Below are 15,349 nucleotides of genomic sequence, written 5' to 3' on the forward strand. Positions count from 1 at the left end.
GACGGCTGCCAGCACCCTTGGTGGAATTCAAGCTACAACCAACACTAGCAAGAATTCAAGCGAAAGAAAAGAGAGAGGTTAGTGAAGAGAGGAGAACAGGAGAGACCAGCATAGTGGAGGTTGGGAAAGGAGGCAAACTCCTAAGCTGCGGCATCGCATGACTCGACGTTGTGTCATTGAACGGCCCATGGTGGCGGTAGTGAATGATGTCGTGCCGTCGCGTAGGGCCAGCACCGAGGCTAGCACGCAGGGGGTCCTGCATGCGGCGGCTCGTCGGACCTGGATGGCAGTAAAGAGAACACGGCGGCGCTGCGATGTGGACCTGAGTGCCCCCGAAGAGGGCCGGGGATGCGGACGAGCTCAGCGGGGATTCTCGGGGCGTCGATTCAATTAGTAACACATAGTAGCAATTTTGCTGAATGCCATCAAATGAAATTTGCATGGTTCAATTAGAAACACACAGTAGCAAACATACTTGCAGATTTTTGTGTGTATAAGAAGCTAGTGGTCTAAATTGAAAACATGGAGAGTGCCACCACACATTTTCATTTAGTATATCTTCTCATTTTCGTCCTATAGTGCATGTTTTGTGTTCTACGAAGAAAATGGAAAACATATAGGGAATCGTACTTACGATTGGAAATTAGATATACTGAATAGCTTACATTAGATGGTGGTCGAAGTCCCACTTGGACTGCGGTCAGAGCTCGACTTGGACGGCTCCCAACAACCGTGTATACCCCTGGCTGCTGCAAGTTCAACTTGGTGAAGATGGTGCAAAATAGATAAACCCATTTTTTAACACAAAACTGCAAAATGCACTGTACAGGCAGAGAGTACAACATACAACTCTCATTCTCAAAAATATTCAAACATAAATAGCTCTTAGAGTCTGAGCTGTTATTTAGTTTTTTTGTCGAACTGATGCAAAAATCGCAGTGATTTGCCATATAACATAAAACCAATGAACCGAACTGTTTCAATAACACTCATGAACTTTTGTATGTGCTTATTTATGAATTGGTAATAACATACATTGTGAAATGGTAGTCCTAGTGTATTCTTCCTTTGTACCTGGCGCATTTTTACGAGCTACATAGGCAAGATATACATGATTTTGTTCTATCATTGTACTATTGTCGTGTAGGGGAATTGAACTGACAATACCCGCTACCAAGTCAACATGAACAGTTCAACAATTCAAGTTTCATCAGTGCAAAGCTCACATGAATGCAAATGGAATAGTGGAGATACTCGATCCAGAGAGAGGAGGGGCTCTACCGGGCATGGCGCTTGTGCTTGCGAACGGCTAGAATCAGCAGCGGAGCGCCGTGGTGCGGGAGGTGGATGAGGCGGGGGTGGTGCGCCAGCAGGTTGGTGTTAGCCGGCTCGGTCCGGAATCATCGCTCGTTGGCGAACTCATCCACGCAGAAGGCGAGGTGGCTGACGGGAAGGAACAGCAGTATACGGTGGCACGCAGTGGGGCCGTCGGCCAGTGTCACCTGGATGGCGGAATAGGCGCAGCCACGCATGGCGGAGCTCAAGAGGCCTATGGAGGTGAACTGAGCAGTTTTTCTTCAGTCTTTGAATTACAAAAATGTAACACTCTAACATTGTAACATTTCAATTAAAGAATTTGTTCAGTAGATAATTTTTGTACTTTTTTACCAGATGTTTCGTGGGAGTCTAGGGTTCTTGCACTAAAATGCAATACTGTAGTGTGCCATTTTTTGTTTATTCCTTGAACTGAAGGAAGCTCTTGACCTATAGATGAACTGAAAATGCATCCAAAGGTGAACTTTAAAAAACTGAAGCCCCAGGAAGCCTTTGACAAACTGGATCAGGGCTGGATCTTCAAACCTTGAAAAATGCCAAATTTGACAAAAAAGGGGTCAGGCATATACATCTCCAAAGATGGAACGAACACTTAAAGTGTCAAAAATTAGCATAGGGTGTCTTCTTCACTTCTATTTTGTTCTATAAGTGCTATCACTTTTGTTTACAAAGTTACTGCAAAATATATAAGCAGGGCAGAGAACGATCTTACCTGCAAGATGAAGTGAAATTGGACATTAAGATGAACTGAAGAAACCACCAGATGTTGAACGGAATATACTGAAGAGAAAGAGCATGAACGTCCAGGGGGGTTTGGGAAAAACTGAGACGGGTACCTCCCAAGCTGCGACGTTGAACGGCTTGTCATGGGTCATTGAACGACCCAGCGTGGCGGCTGTGAACGGCCGGGGAGGTGCGGCCACGAAAACGATGGAGGTGTGGTGGAAGAAGCTAGCGTAGGTTGGGGCGGGGCTGCGGCCGGAGCTGCGATGGGAAAGGGGGCGAGCGAGTGAGGCGGAGCGGTGAGGCCGCCTCCATGCTGATGGTGATGGTGTGGGTAGGTGCTACCTCTTAAGCACTGCGTTGGTTTTCCCTTGAAGAGGAATGGGTGATGCAGCAAAGTAGCGTAAGTACCAGTTTTTGAGAACCAAGGTATCAATTCAGTAGGAGGCCACACGCGAGTCCCTCGTACCTACACAAACAAATAAGAACCTCACAACCAATGCAATAAAGGGGTTGTCAATCCCTTCATGGTCACTTACAAGAGTGAGATCTGATAGAGATAATAATGATAAGATAAATATTTTCGGCATTTTATGATATAGATTGAAAGTAAAGATTGAAAAATAAAATAGATTGGAAACTTATATGATGGAGAATAGACTCGGGGGCCATAGGTTTCACTAGTGGCTTCTCTCAAGATAGCATAAGTATTACGGTGGGTGAACGAATTACTGTCGAGCAATTTAGAGAAAAGTGAATAATTATGAGAATATCTAGGCATGATCATGTATATAGGCATCATGTCCGTGACAAGTAGACCGACTCCTGCCTGCATCTACTACTATTACTCCACACATCGACCGCTATCCAGCATGCATCTAGAGTATTGAGTTCATAAGAACAAAGTAACGCCTTAGGTAAGATGACATGATGTAGAGGGATAAACTCAAGCAATATGATATAAACCCCATCTTTTTATCCTCGTTGGCAACAATAAAATACGTGTCGTTTCCCTTTCTGTCACTGGGATCGAGCACCGCAAGATTGAACCCAAAGCTAAGCACTTCTCCTATTGCAAGAAAGATCAAGCTAGTAGGCCAAACCAAACTGATAATTCGAAGAGACTTGCAAAGATAACCAATCATGCATAAAAGATTTCAGAGAAGAATCAAATATTGTTCATAGATAGACTTGATCATAAACCCACAATTCATCGGATCTCGACAAACACACCGCAAAAAGAGTTACATCGAATAGATCTACAAGAAGATCGCAAAGAACTTTTTATTGAGATCCAAGGAGAGAGAAGAAGCCATATAGGTACTAGCTATGGACCCGAAGGTCTGAAGTAAACTACTCACACATCGTCGGAGGGGCCATGGAGTTGATGTAGAGGCCCTCCGTGATCAATGCCTCCTCCGGCGGAGCTCCGGAAAAGGCCCCTAGATGGGATCTCTTGGGTACAAAAGGTTGCGGCGGTGGAAATAGGGTTTGGTGGTGCTCCTGCATGTTTTTGGGGTATGTGAACATATATAGGAGGAAGAAGTAGGTCGGTTGAGCCACGAGGGTCCCACAAGGGGGGAGGGCGTGCCCAGGGGGTAGGTGCGCCCCCTGCCTCATGGCCACCTCATTGGTTACTTGACGTCCACTCCAAGTCCTCTGGATCACGTTTGTTCCAAAAATCACGCTCCTGAAGGTTTCATTCCATTTGGACTCCGTTTGATATTCCTTTTCTGCGGAACACTGAAATAGACAAAAAACAACAATTTGCACTGGGCCTTGGGTTAATAGGTTAGTCCCAAAAATAATATAAAAGTGTATAATAAAGCCCATTAACATCCAAAACAGATAATATAATAGCATGGAACAATTAAAAATTATAGATACGTTGGAGACGTATCAGCATCCCTAAGCTTAATTCCTGCCCGTCCTCGAGTAGGTAAATGATAAAAACAGAATTTTTGATGTGGAATGCTTTCTACCATGTTTCTTCAATGTATTTTTCTCTATTGTGGCATGAATGTTCAGATCCGGAAGATTCAAGATAAAAGTTTATTGTTGACATAAAAATAGTAATACTCCAAGTATGTTAACCAAACAATTATGTCTTATCAAAATACTATAGCCAAAGAAAACTTATCCCTACAAAGTCATATAGTTTGGCCATGCTTCATTTTCGTCACAGAAAATGCTCCCATCATACACAACCCCGATGACAAGCCAAGCATTTGTTTCATACTTAGCCTTTTCAAACTCTTTCAACTTTTACGCAATATATGAGCGCGAGCCATGGACATAGCACTATGGGTGGTATAGAATATGATGATTGAGGTTGTGTGAGAAGACAAAAAGGGATAAAGTCTCACATTGACGTGGCTAATCAATGGGCTATGGAGATGCCCACCGATTGATGTCAATGCAAGGAGTAGGGATTGCATGCAACGGATGCACTAGAGCTATAAATATATGAAAGCTCATCAAAGAAACTAAGTGGGTGTGCATCCAACTTGCTTTCTCACGAAGAGCTAGGGCATCTGAGGAAGCCCATCATTGGAATATACAAGCCAAATTCTATAATGAAAAATCCCCACTAGTATATGAAAGTGACAAAATAAGAGACTCTCTATCATGAAGATCATGGTGCTACTTTGAAGCACAAGTGTGGAAAAAGGATAGTAACATTGTCCCTTCTCTCTTTTTCTATCATTTTTTTATTTGGGCCTTCTTTTTTATGGCCTATTTTTTTCTTCTGGAGTCTCATCCCGACTTGTGGGGGAATTATAGTCTCCATCATCCTTTCATCACACTTTTATTTACTTACAACTCAAGAATTACAACTCGATACTTAGAACAAAATATGACTCTATGTGAATGCCTCCGGCGGTGTACCGGGATTGTGATGAATCAAGAGTGACATGTATGAAAGATTTTAGCATGGTGGCTTTGCCACAAATACGATGTCAACTACATGATCATGCAAAGCAATATGACAATGATGATGTGTGTCATAATAAATGAAACAGTGGAAAGTTGCATGGAAATATATCTCGGAATAGCTATGAAAATGCCATAATAGGTAGGTATGGTGGATGTTTTGAAGAAGATATAAGGAGGCTTATGTGTGATAGAGCGTATCGTATCACGAGGTTTGGATGCACCGGTGAAGTTTGCACCAAATCTCAAGGTGAGAAAGGGCAATGCATGGTACGGAAGAGGCTAGCAATGATGGAAGGGTGAGAGTGCGTATAATCCATGGACTCAACATTAGTCATAAAGAACTCACATACTTATTGCAAAAATCTACAAGTCATCAAAACCAAGCACTACGCGCATGCTCCTAGGGGGATAGATTGGTAGGAAAAGACCATCGCTCGTCCCCGACTGCCACTCATAAGGAAAGCAATCAAAGAACACCCCATGCTTCAAATTTGTCACATAACGTTTACCATACGTGCATGCTACGAGACTTGCTAACTTCAACACAAGTATTCATCAATTTCACAATTACTCAACTAGCACACCTCTAATATTACCACCTTTATATCTCAAAACCATCTAGCAAGCATCGAACTTCTCTTAGCATTTTAAAATTTATAACCAAAGTAAATTACCATTCTGTTCTAAAGGACTCTCAAAATGATATAAGTGAAGCATGAGAGATCACTTATTTCTATAAAATAAAACCACCGCCTTGCTCTAAAAGATATAAGCGAAGCACTAGAGCAAAAATTATCCAACTCAAAAGATATAAGTGAAGCACATAGAGTATTCTAATAAATTCCAATTCATGTGTGTCTCTCCCAAAAGGTGTGTACAGCAAGGATGATTGTGGTAATCTAAAAAGCAAAGACTCAAATCATACAAGACGCTCCAAGCAAAACAAATATCATGTGGCGAATAAAAATATAGCTCCAAGTAAAGTTACCGATGGACGAAGAAGAAAGAGGGGATGCCTTCCGGGGCATCCCCAAGCTTAGGCTTTTGGTTGTCCTTAGATTTTACCTTGGGGTGCCTTGGGCATCCCCAAGCTTAGGCTCTTTCCACTCCTTGTTCCATAATCCATCAAATCTTTACCCAAAACTTGAAAAATTCACAACACAAAACTTAAAAGAAAATCTTCGTGAGCTCCGTTAGTAAAAGAAAACAAACCACCACTTCAAGGTACTGTAATGAACTCATTCTTTATTTATATTGGTGTTAAACCTACTGTATTCCAACTTTTCTATGGTTCATAAACTCTATTACTAGCCATAGATTCATCAAAATAAGCAAACAACACACGGAAAATAGAATCTGTCAAAAACAGAATAGTCTGTAGTAATCTGTAGGTTTCGAATACTTCTGGAACCCCCAAAATTATAAAATAAATTTCTGGACGTGAGGAATTTATGTATTAATCATCTTCAAAAATAATTAAAAAAAATAGCACTCTCCAATAAAAAATGGCAGCAATTCTCGTGAGCGCTAAAGTTTCTACTTTTTACAGCAAGATCGCAAAGACTTCCCCCAGGTCTTCCCAAAGGTTCTACTTGGCACAAACACTAATTAAAAGCATAAAACCACATCTAATTAGAGGCTTGATGAATTATTTATTACTCCCTCTATCCGGAAATACTTGTCATCAAGATGAATAAAAGAGCATGTATCTAGATGTATTTTAGTTCTAGATACACCCCTTTTTATCAATTTCAATGACAAGTATTTCCGGACGGAGGGAGTACTAAACAGAACCAAAAAGCAAGAAACAAAAATAAAATTGGGTTGCCTCCCAACAAGCGCTATCGTTTAACGCCCCTATCTAGGCATAAAAGCAATGATAGATCTAGGTATTATCATCTTTGGTAGTCAATTCTTCAATAGAAAACTTATAACCCTTAGGAGTTTCCTTATTTTTATTAATAATTAAGCTCCTAGGCAAGAAATCAAGAAAATCATTTGTAGCAAAAGGTTCCTTAATGATAGTGAGAAAGTTGGGGTGAACACTTATGGATTTGAGGTAGGAGGATTTGAAGTATTCCTAACGACAGAAAAAGTGGACCCCAAGTTGGTTATAATACCCTCAAGTTTATCAATTCTAGTAGAATATTGGTCTATTTTTTCATTAACCACGGGTTCTTTTTCTTTAAAACTTTTCAGAGTAACTCCTACCTTAGATCCATATTGGGTAATTTGGTTGTGGATCTTTTTATCCAAATTTTCAATCAGTTCAACAGTGGCAACTTTATTTTCAATAAGGTCAAGCCTTTGCATAACATGTTCCAAATTTAATATAGTTCCATTAACCAAGAGAGGTGGTGTGCCAAACAAATCTATCATAGCATTGTAAGAATCAAAAGTGTGGCTACCCAAGAAATTTCCTCCGGTAATGGTATCAAGAATATATCTATTCCAAGGAATGATGCCTACATAAAAATTGCGGAGAAGAACATAAGTAGATTGCTTCCTGATAGATCTATTTTGCGCATTGCAAATTCTGAACCAAAGCATCTGTTAGATTTTCTCCCTCCCTTTGTTTAAAATTAAGGACCTCATTCTCGGGAGATAAAGGAGTAGATAAAGGACTAGCCATAACAACGAAGCAAGCGAAAGAAAAGGTGAAAGGAAAAGAGGGCGAATAAAACGGCACGGGTGAAGTAGGGGAGAGGAAAACGAGAGGCAAATGGAAAATAATGTAATGCGAGGGATAAGAGTTTGTGATGGGTACTTGGTATGTCTTGACTCTTGCGTAGACTCCCCGGCAGCGGCGCTAGAAATCCTTCTTGCTACCTCTTGAGCACTGCGTTGGTTTTCCCTTGAAGAGGAAAGGGTGATGCAGCAAAGTAGCGTAAGTATTTCCCTCAGTTTTTGAGAACCAAGGTATCAATCGAGTAGGAGGCCAGACGCAAGTCTGTCGTACCTACACAAACAAATAAGAACCTCACAACCAATGCGATAAAGGGGTTGTCAATCCCTTCACGGTCACTTATTAGAGTGAGATCTGATAGAGATAATAATGATAAGATAAATATTTTTGGTATTTTTATGATATAGATTGAAAGTAAAGATTGCAAAATAAAATAGATTGGAAACTTATATGATGGAGAATAGACTCGGGGGCCATAGGTTTCACTAGTGGCTTCTCGCAAGATAGCATAAGTATTACGGTGGGTGAATGAATTACTGTCGAGCAATTAATAGAAAACCAAATAATTATGAGAATATCTAGGCATGATCATGTATATAGGCATCATGTCCGTGACAAGTAGACCGACTCCTGCCTGCATCTACTACTTTACTCCACACATCGCCCGCTATCCAGCATGCATCTAGAGTATTAAGTTCATAAGATCAGAGTAACGCCTTAGGTAAGATGACATGATGTAGAGGGATAAACTCAAGCAATATGATATAAACCCCATCCTTTTATCCTTGATGGCAACAATACAATACGTGTCATTTCCCTTTCTGTCACTGGGATCGAGCATCGCAAGATTGAACCCAAAGCTAAGCACTTCTCCTATTGCAAGAAAGATCAATCTAGTAGGCCAAACCAAACTGATAATTCGAAGAGACTTGCAAAGATAACCAATCATGCATAAAAGATTTCAGAGAAGAATCAAATATTGTTCATAGATAGACTTGATCATAAACCCACAATTTGTCTGATCTTGACAAACACACCGCAAAAAGAGTTACATCGAATAGATCTCCAAGAGGATCGAGGAGAACTTTGTATTGAGATCCAAAGAGAGAGAAGAAGCCATCTAGCTACTAGCTATGGACCCGAAGGTCTGAAGTAAACTACTCACACATCATCGGAGGGGCCATGGAGTTGATGTAGAGGCCCTCCGTGATCAATGCCCCCTCTGGCGGAGCTCCAAAAAAGGCCCCAAGATGGGATCTCTTGGGTACAAAAGGTTGCGGTGGTGGAAATAGGGTTTCGTGGTGCTCCTGGATGTTTTCGGGGTAAGTGAACATATATAGGAGGAAAAAGTAGGTCGGTTGAGCCACGAGGGGCCCATGAGGGGGGAGGGCGCGCCCAGCGGGGTAGGCGCACCCCCTGCCTCATGGCCACCTCGTAGGTTTCTTGACGTCCACTCCAAGTCCTCTGGATCACGTTTGTTCCAAAAATCTCGCTCCCGAAGGTTTCATTCCGTTTGGACTCCGTTTGATATTCCTTTTCTGCGAAACACTGAAATAGACAAAAAAACATCAATTTGCATTGGGCCTTGGGTTAATAGGTTAGTCCCAAAAATAATATAAAAGTGTAAAATAAAGCCCATTAACATTCAAAACAGATAATATAATAGTATGGAACAATAAAAAATTATAGATATGTTGGAGATGTATTAGTAGACAGCCGAAGCGAGATGGGGCGAGGGAGGTTGGCGCGATATGGGGCAGGGGTGGCATGCGCGAGCTGGGGGCGGGGGTGGCCGGCGTGAGCTGGGGCGTGGGTGGCCGGCAGGCACGCGGGTTGGAGGGAGGCCGGCGGGCGCGCAGGATGGAGGAGGAGGCCACGGTGGAGGCACAGGGAGGAGGCCGCGGCGGCGTGCTGGGGGAGGAGGAGGCCACGGCGACGCGCTGGGGGAGGCACTGGAGGAGGAGTTGGCCACAGCGGCACGCTGGAGGATGAGTAGGCAACGATGGCGTGCTGGGGGAGGAGGAGGCCGCGGCGGCAGGGTCGGGGGTTGGGTTGGTGGGCTTGTTTTTAGTTGGTAGATTACTCGGATCGCTCCTTATAGGGCTGATAGACAAAATAGCCCCTCTCTCGCTTTATATATATACTCTATTTATGTCCCAGGGTGAAGAATTACTTATTCTTCGTCCGGGTCGATCGACCGAGCGGTAGTCTGGTGTAAACATAGATCGATATAAAATTACGGTCCACCGATGTAATTTTACATTGATGGAAAAAGATAGCCGGGAGCTAGCCCCCCCCCCCCCCCCCCCGATGTGAAAAAACAATGTAGCCAATTCCCCAGTCGCTATGAGCAGTTTTCACACGATGACGTTCCCCTTCCCCTGTCCCTTCTATTTCGCAATTGCGGCGGCGGCGGCAGGGATGGCACCGGAGGAATGACCCAATTGCGATGGCTACTTCTCTCGAGCGTGGTGTACTTCCCTTTCCCGCGAACCGGAGGCGACGTGGGCGGTGCAACGATCGGGGCGAGCTCGGCGGCGCCAGCGGCCTTCTATGGCATCCGTCTCCACCCTCGGCGTCTTATCGCTTGTAAGACCCCCCTCCTCTTCTTAACCTCTCCTCCTCCATTAATTTCTGAATTTCTAGGGTTAGGGTTATTGATTTTTGGGAGCAGTGCAGGGGAAGGGGAAGAAACTAGGGAAGAAAAGGAAAAAAAAGAGGAGTTTAGGGAGTGATGGAAGTGATGCTGGAGACAGGCACCTGACAGTGAGATGATGGAGGTGGAGAAGAAGGCCTAGCCGATGACATAGAAGAAGAGGAGAGCTCAATGCTACGGAGCAAAAGGAACAACGGTAGAGTATCAGACTTTGATTCAGCTGAGACATTTTAGTTTTTTCGCAAGACATGTGAATCCTCTCTGCGTTTCTGCTTTTGTTTAGAATTCACGAATTTTCTTCCTTGTAGCTATAAATGATGGTTCCGACTTAATTGGATGTTAGTAATTTTTTTTGCGAATAATTGGATGTTAGTAATGACGTACATAAACAATCAATCTATACAGCTGTACCTAGCTGACAATGCTATGTCTCTGTTTGGACCTGGCTGACGATGCTAACTCTCTGTATATTTGTATTATCGAAATTTGCACAAACCTACAAGAAAAATTTCTTCAATTAAAGATAATTCATTTTATGAGGAATTTGTTTTATATTTAGTGAATTTATTAGGCAAACAAGGAATTGGAATTCTGCCAAGAAATCTAGGAGCAGAAGAAGATGCAAGACTTGCGGACTAGGCAAATGTTGTGCAGGCGAGAAAATGGTAAGTATGGTGTACTCACGGCAAGACACGAAAGCATACACACTCACCATAAGCTGAATGAACGAATGCATCTTGTTAATTAGTTTTGACTGCTCAAACATGCACGATGTCCTCACCAGCTCAAGTTCCATGACTTCAAGTTCACCTTGATGTATTCAGGTATCGCACAGCCCATAAAGAACCGCTGGTAATATGATTAAGGCATGTGAATAATCTGTTTTTCTGAATTTGTTCATAAGGAAAATCCTCAAAGTTAGCAGCACATGTCCAATTCAATCTGTTTCCATTGCACACACATGTTGTTTTTCAATTAGCAACGCAAATTAGTGACCGTGTCAATGTTATGTCTCTGTTTTCTTTTGCAATCTAGAAGGAACTCAAAGATAGTTCTATGTTTGCTCACGTGCATTCTAGTCCATAAATTGTTTGGGCAATACAAGATAGAAGAATATGTACATGTTTGGTTACAAACTAAAGTTTCTTTTGATGCTTATGAATTAGTTGAATCCTGAATTTTGTTGTTAAGAGAATAGATAGCTCTCTTCCCGCAAAAGAAAAGGAAGTAGCTAGAGCTCTCCTATGAATGTGTATTGAGATCTTCTGGCAATGCTAGGATTTGGAGGGTTTTTGTTTAAATTAAGTGTGGAGTTCTTGCTTCTGATCATTACAATTACTTAAGTGTTAATTTTGTTATCTTGTGTGTACAATATGCTATTCTCTATTCAGCTGACTGCATGACCAATATTACTTATTCAGTATGTGAGTAACTTAATTTTCTTGTTTCATGCAGTTTGGAGCAATTCGTGATTACTACCAGTTTCAAATTAGATTTATTTCAATTGCAATGAGGTACAAGACTGGCCCTCTTCCTTGATGTCTTATCTTGATTGTTTATTTGGTTGAACTAGCATAAACCTAACTTTTAATGTTGATGTGTTTCCGCCCAATTTGTGTAGTAAGCCATGCTAGTCATCAATTAATCAATCTCAATGTTCCCTTAATAGATGATTGCTATTGATTTGCTGTGGCTTAGCTATCGAGGACAAAACATTTCCCTTTCCCCCTAATAGTTGTTTATTTGCTCCTTCTAGGAGGCCTGCATTTTGCTAATTGTCTATTTGCTAGAGAAGTAGTGGCAATGAACATTTTGATTCTGATGCCTTATCTGAATAGCTTCAGAAATTCTTAACATGAAAATACATAATATACTTATCTGTGTGTGGTTAATGCTTCGTTGTTTAAATTTTCTATTTGTTAAATGTTGGTTTGCAGAGTATATATTCTTGATTGATTATCCTGAATCTGAATTTGGGGAACATGATCTAACTACCTTCTAAATCAGCTGAGTTGTACCGAATGATTGTGTGTTTGCTGCTCACACATTTTATTCGAAGGGCCATTATGACAAGTAATGGCCACTTATAGGTTGCTGGTAATGCATTTTCACACCATACATATGCTTGTGCTTACCCCCGTTGGGTAGTCAATATGATACCGGTGCACTAATCAATGGATTTCGGTTTGTTTTTTTACATGAAAATAAGGTAAGAGTGTTATGTCAGCTTCAAGTCCCTCGAAACCACATACTTTTGTTCGTGTTGTTCTAGGTTACCTTCTTTCATGGTGGCATAAATCTGTCTTATAAAAAATAGATGTGGATGCTTTCCTCGCCAGTTCCATGTAATTTTTGTCTAGTTCTGCTGTAATTTCAGATGTATGTGAGTTTTTGAGGTGCATAGTTCACTAGCATTACATAGGTTAGCGTACCTTTGCTCCCGCATTTGCATGACACATGATTTATACTTCGATTGTATATGAATTACTGTTTGTGTATGCACATGCTACCGTTTTCACCTCTAATATTTTAACTTCCTACTTCAGTGGATGTGGTAAAGTACAACAATACTCAATTAGGCCGTACTGATTTTTATGGTCGTCTTTTTAGCTCTTTTTACCATCTGGCAAAGCAGTAAGATTAAAGATGTAATGGTCGTAACTATACTTCTCCTCGAAAAGCGATCTATGGGAAAAAATACTTGTCCTCAACTCCTCAAGAATCTGGAGGATGTTGTGAGAGATCTGACCTGGGATTGTTACTCTCATACAACCCTATTCACATCCATGTTGTACTTACACTTGCGAGCTACTCACTGGCTCTGCAATTTGAATGAAACAGTTCTCATTTTCAGTCATTTTTTCTGGGTATTCCACACGGGAAGAAAATCACATTAGGCATGCATACAATTGTCAATTTTTACAGGCTGAAATTTTTGAATAATTGTCAATTAGTTTTCAGCCGATTGCTTGTCAATCTTCGCAGATTTCCAGTTTAACCCGCCCTCAATCCAGGAGTAATCTTGTATAACATTCAGTTACAAGACACAAACTAGTTAAATATGATGACCCCCACCATTATATCTGGCACACTGATAAAATACATGGTTTAGTGTGCATTGAAACAATAGTTACGGAGTTTGCCTATTTATCTTGTTTCTCACTATACTTTTGATTCATAGCGTGTTATAGGTTCATGTCATTCCGAACAGTTTGGTACACCTAATATCCCTCTGAGATATCTATGCTTTCAACATTGTGTCCAGTTTAGGGTAGTGAAGCATATTAATCCTAAAGTGTTATATGCGCTTGTGTGTTGGGGGCCTCTATCTGTTTGTTAGTATACTTCTGAGAACTGATAATATTCTGCTTTTCAGGTATCTGTTCAAGTGGATGACAATAAATGTATGAGGGTAGAGAGTAATGTCTTCTTATTTATGGTGGGTATGAGTAACATTAAATTGAAATTTCAGACCTTTTACTAATCCCTCCATCCCATAGTATAAGACGTTTTTGCAAACTAAACATAGCTTGCAAAAACGTCTTATATTGCGGGACGGAGGGAGTAGTAACCAGTAGAAAAAATCAGGTTTTGGGGAGAAGAAAAGTGAACCTAATTGCTCCAATACTATTAATAGCACAATACCATGTTGCATTCAGTGTTTCAGTCCTGGAGGCATTGCTGAACAGATGAAGTTGGTGGAAAACCTATGGTCACCTAAAAATTAAGCTGCTTGAAGATCAAGTTCAGAAGTACTATAGTCAGTTTTCAAGTTTGGTAGTATTCACTTTTGTAATAGTGATTTCTGAATATTTCATGCTACTAGTTACTTAGTGCTAAGTGGCATTCAGTTGTTTTCAAACAAATTTTATTTCTACTTGTAATGATGGTTTTTGTTACGTGGGGTATTTCCCCGAACCACTACATGGAATCTATTTATTAGACCAATTTGTTCTATGGTTACCGAAAATTCCTCGTGCAAGAGTTAATTAATGGCCTATGTTTCTTACTATCACCAAAAATGCCTCCTACAGAATTGTTAGTGGCCTATGTTTCTTGTGATGACAAAAATGCCTCCTACAGAATTGTCATAGTGGCCTATGTTACTTAAATCTCATATTTCATTTTTGCTACAGATCGATGTAAGATTATCTGAGTAGCCGTAAGATTACAGGAGGATGCGCCATATTGGTTTCGAGGCTAAAGGAGGTAATTGACTGCCATGCAAACATTAAGATTACCTTGCACTGTTTTCTTTACGGTGGTTTGGGTGCGAGGACATATTCTTCCTTCCATGCTATAATATTACCTCACAAACCTTTTGTTTCTTACGGTTTGTGGTTTGAGGCATGGATGCACAAGCTGGCAGGGGTGAAGAATAAGAATTCTTCACCCAGGGTGATGAATAGCGCGACCCTATATATATATAGAGAGAGATCAAACACATAGCTATTGGTACATACCCTTAGCACCGAGGGTGAACTACTCCCTCCTCGTCATGGAGACTGCCGGGATGATGAAGATGGCCTCTGGTGATGATTTCCCCCTCCGACAGGGTGCCGGAAAAGGGCTCCAGATGGGGTTTCTTTGAAATAGAGGGTTGCGGTGGCAGAGTCGAAGCTCTAGGTATATTTCTGCAGGTTTCTCAATTTATAAGAATTTTCAGCATTGATTTCATACCAAAATGAGTTACGAGGGGCCCACAAGGCAACAACCCCCTCCCTACCCCCTAGGTCACGCCGGGTTTACTTGCCACTGCCTCGTGGGTCTTCTGGTCCTCCCATGAAGCTTCAGGTGTCTCTTATGTTCCAAAAAATCATCAAAAAGTTTCATCGTGTTTGGACTTCGTTTTGTATGGATTTTCTGGAAAACCAAAAACAACCAGAAAACAGCAACTGGCACTGGGCACAAGGTTAATATGTTAATCCATGAAAATCATATAGAAGTGCACCAAAACCTTATAAAATTATTACAAACATGGCATGAATACTTCATAAATTATAGATACGTTC

General features: G+C 41.3%; 1 long non-coding RNA gene across 5 annotated transcripts; it reads left to right on the top strand.

Moving 5' to 3' along the window:
* Positions 1–10,002: 10,002 nt before the first annotated feature.
* Positions 10,003–14,272, top strand: LOC123041532 (uncharacterized). 5 transcript variants are annotated; one of them, XR_006418556.1, is made up of 3 exons: positions 10,003–10,270; positions 10,356–13,776; positions 13,997–14,272. It is a non-coding gene; the product is annotated as an uncharacterized lncRNA (long non-coding RNA). The 5 variants fall into 5 exon arrangements; XR_006418558.1 differs by having other exon boundaries at positions 10,356–11,002; positions 11,162–14,272; XR_006418557.1 differs by having other exon boundaries at positions 10,356–10,533; positions 10,897–14,272.
* Positions 14,273–15,349: the final 1,077 nt, after the last annotated feature.

Source organism: Triticum aestivum, chromosome 1A (assembly GCF_018294505.1).
Source record: "Triticum aestivum cultivar Chinese Spring chromosome 1A, IWGSC CS RefSeq v2.1, whole genome shotgun sequence".
Lineage (NCBI taxonomy): Eukaryota > Viridiplantae > Streptophyta > Magnoliopsida > Poales > Poaceae > Triticum > Triticum aestivum.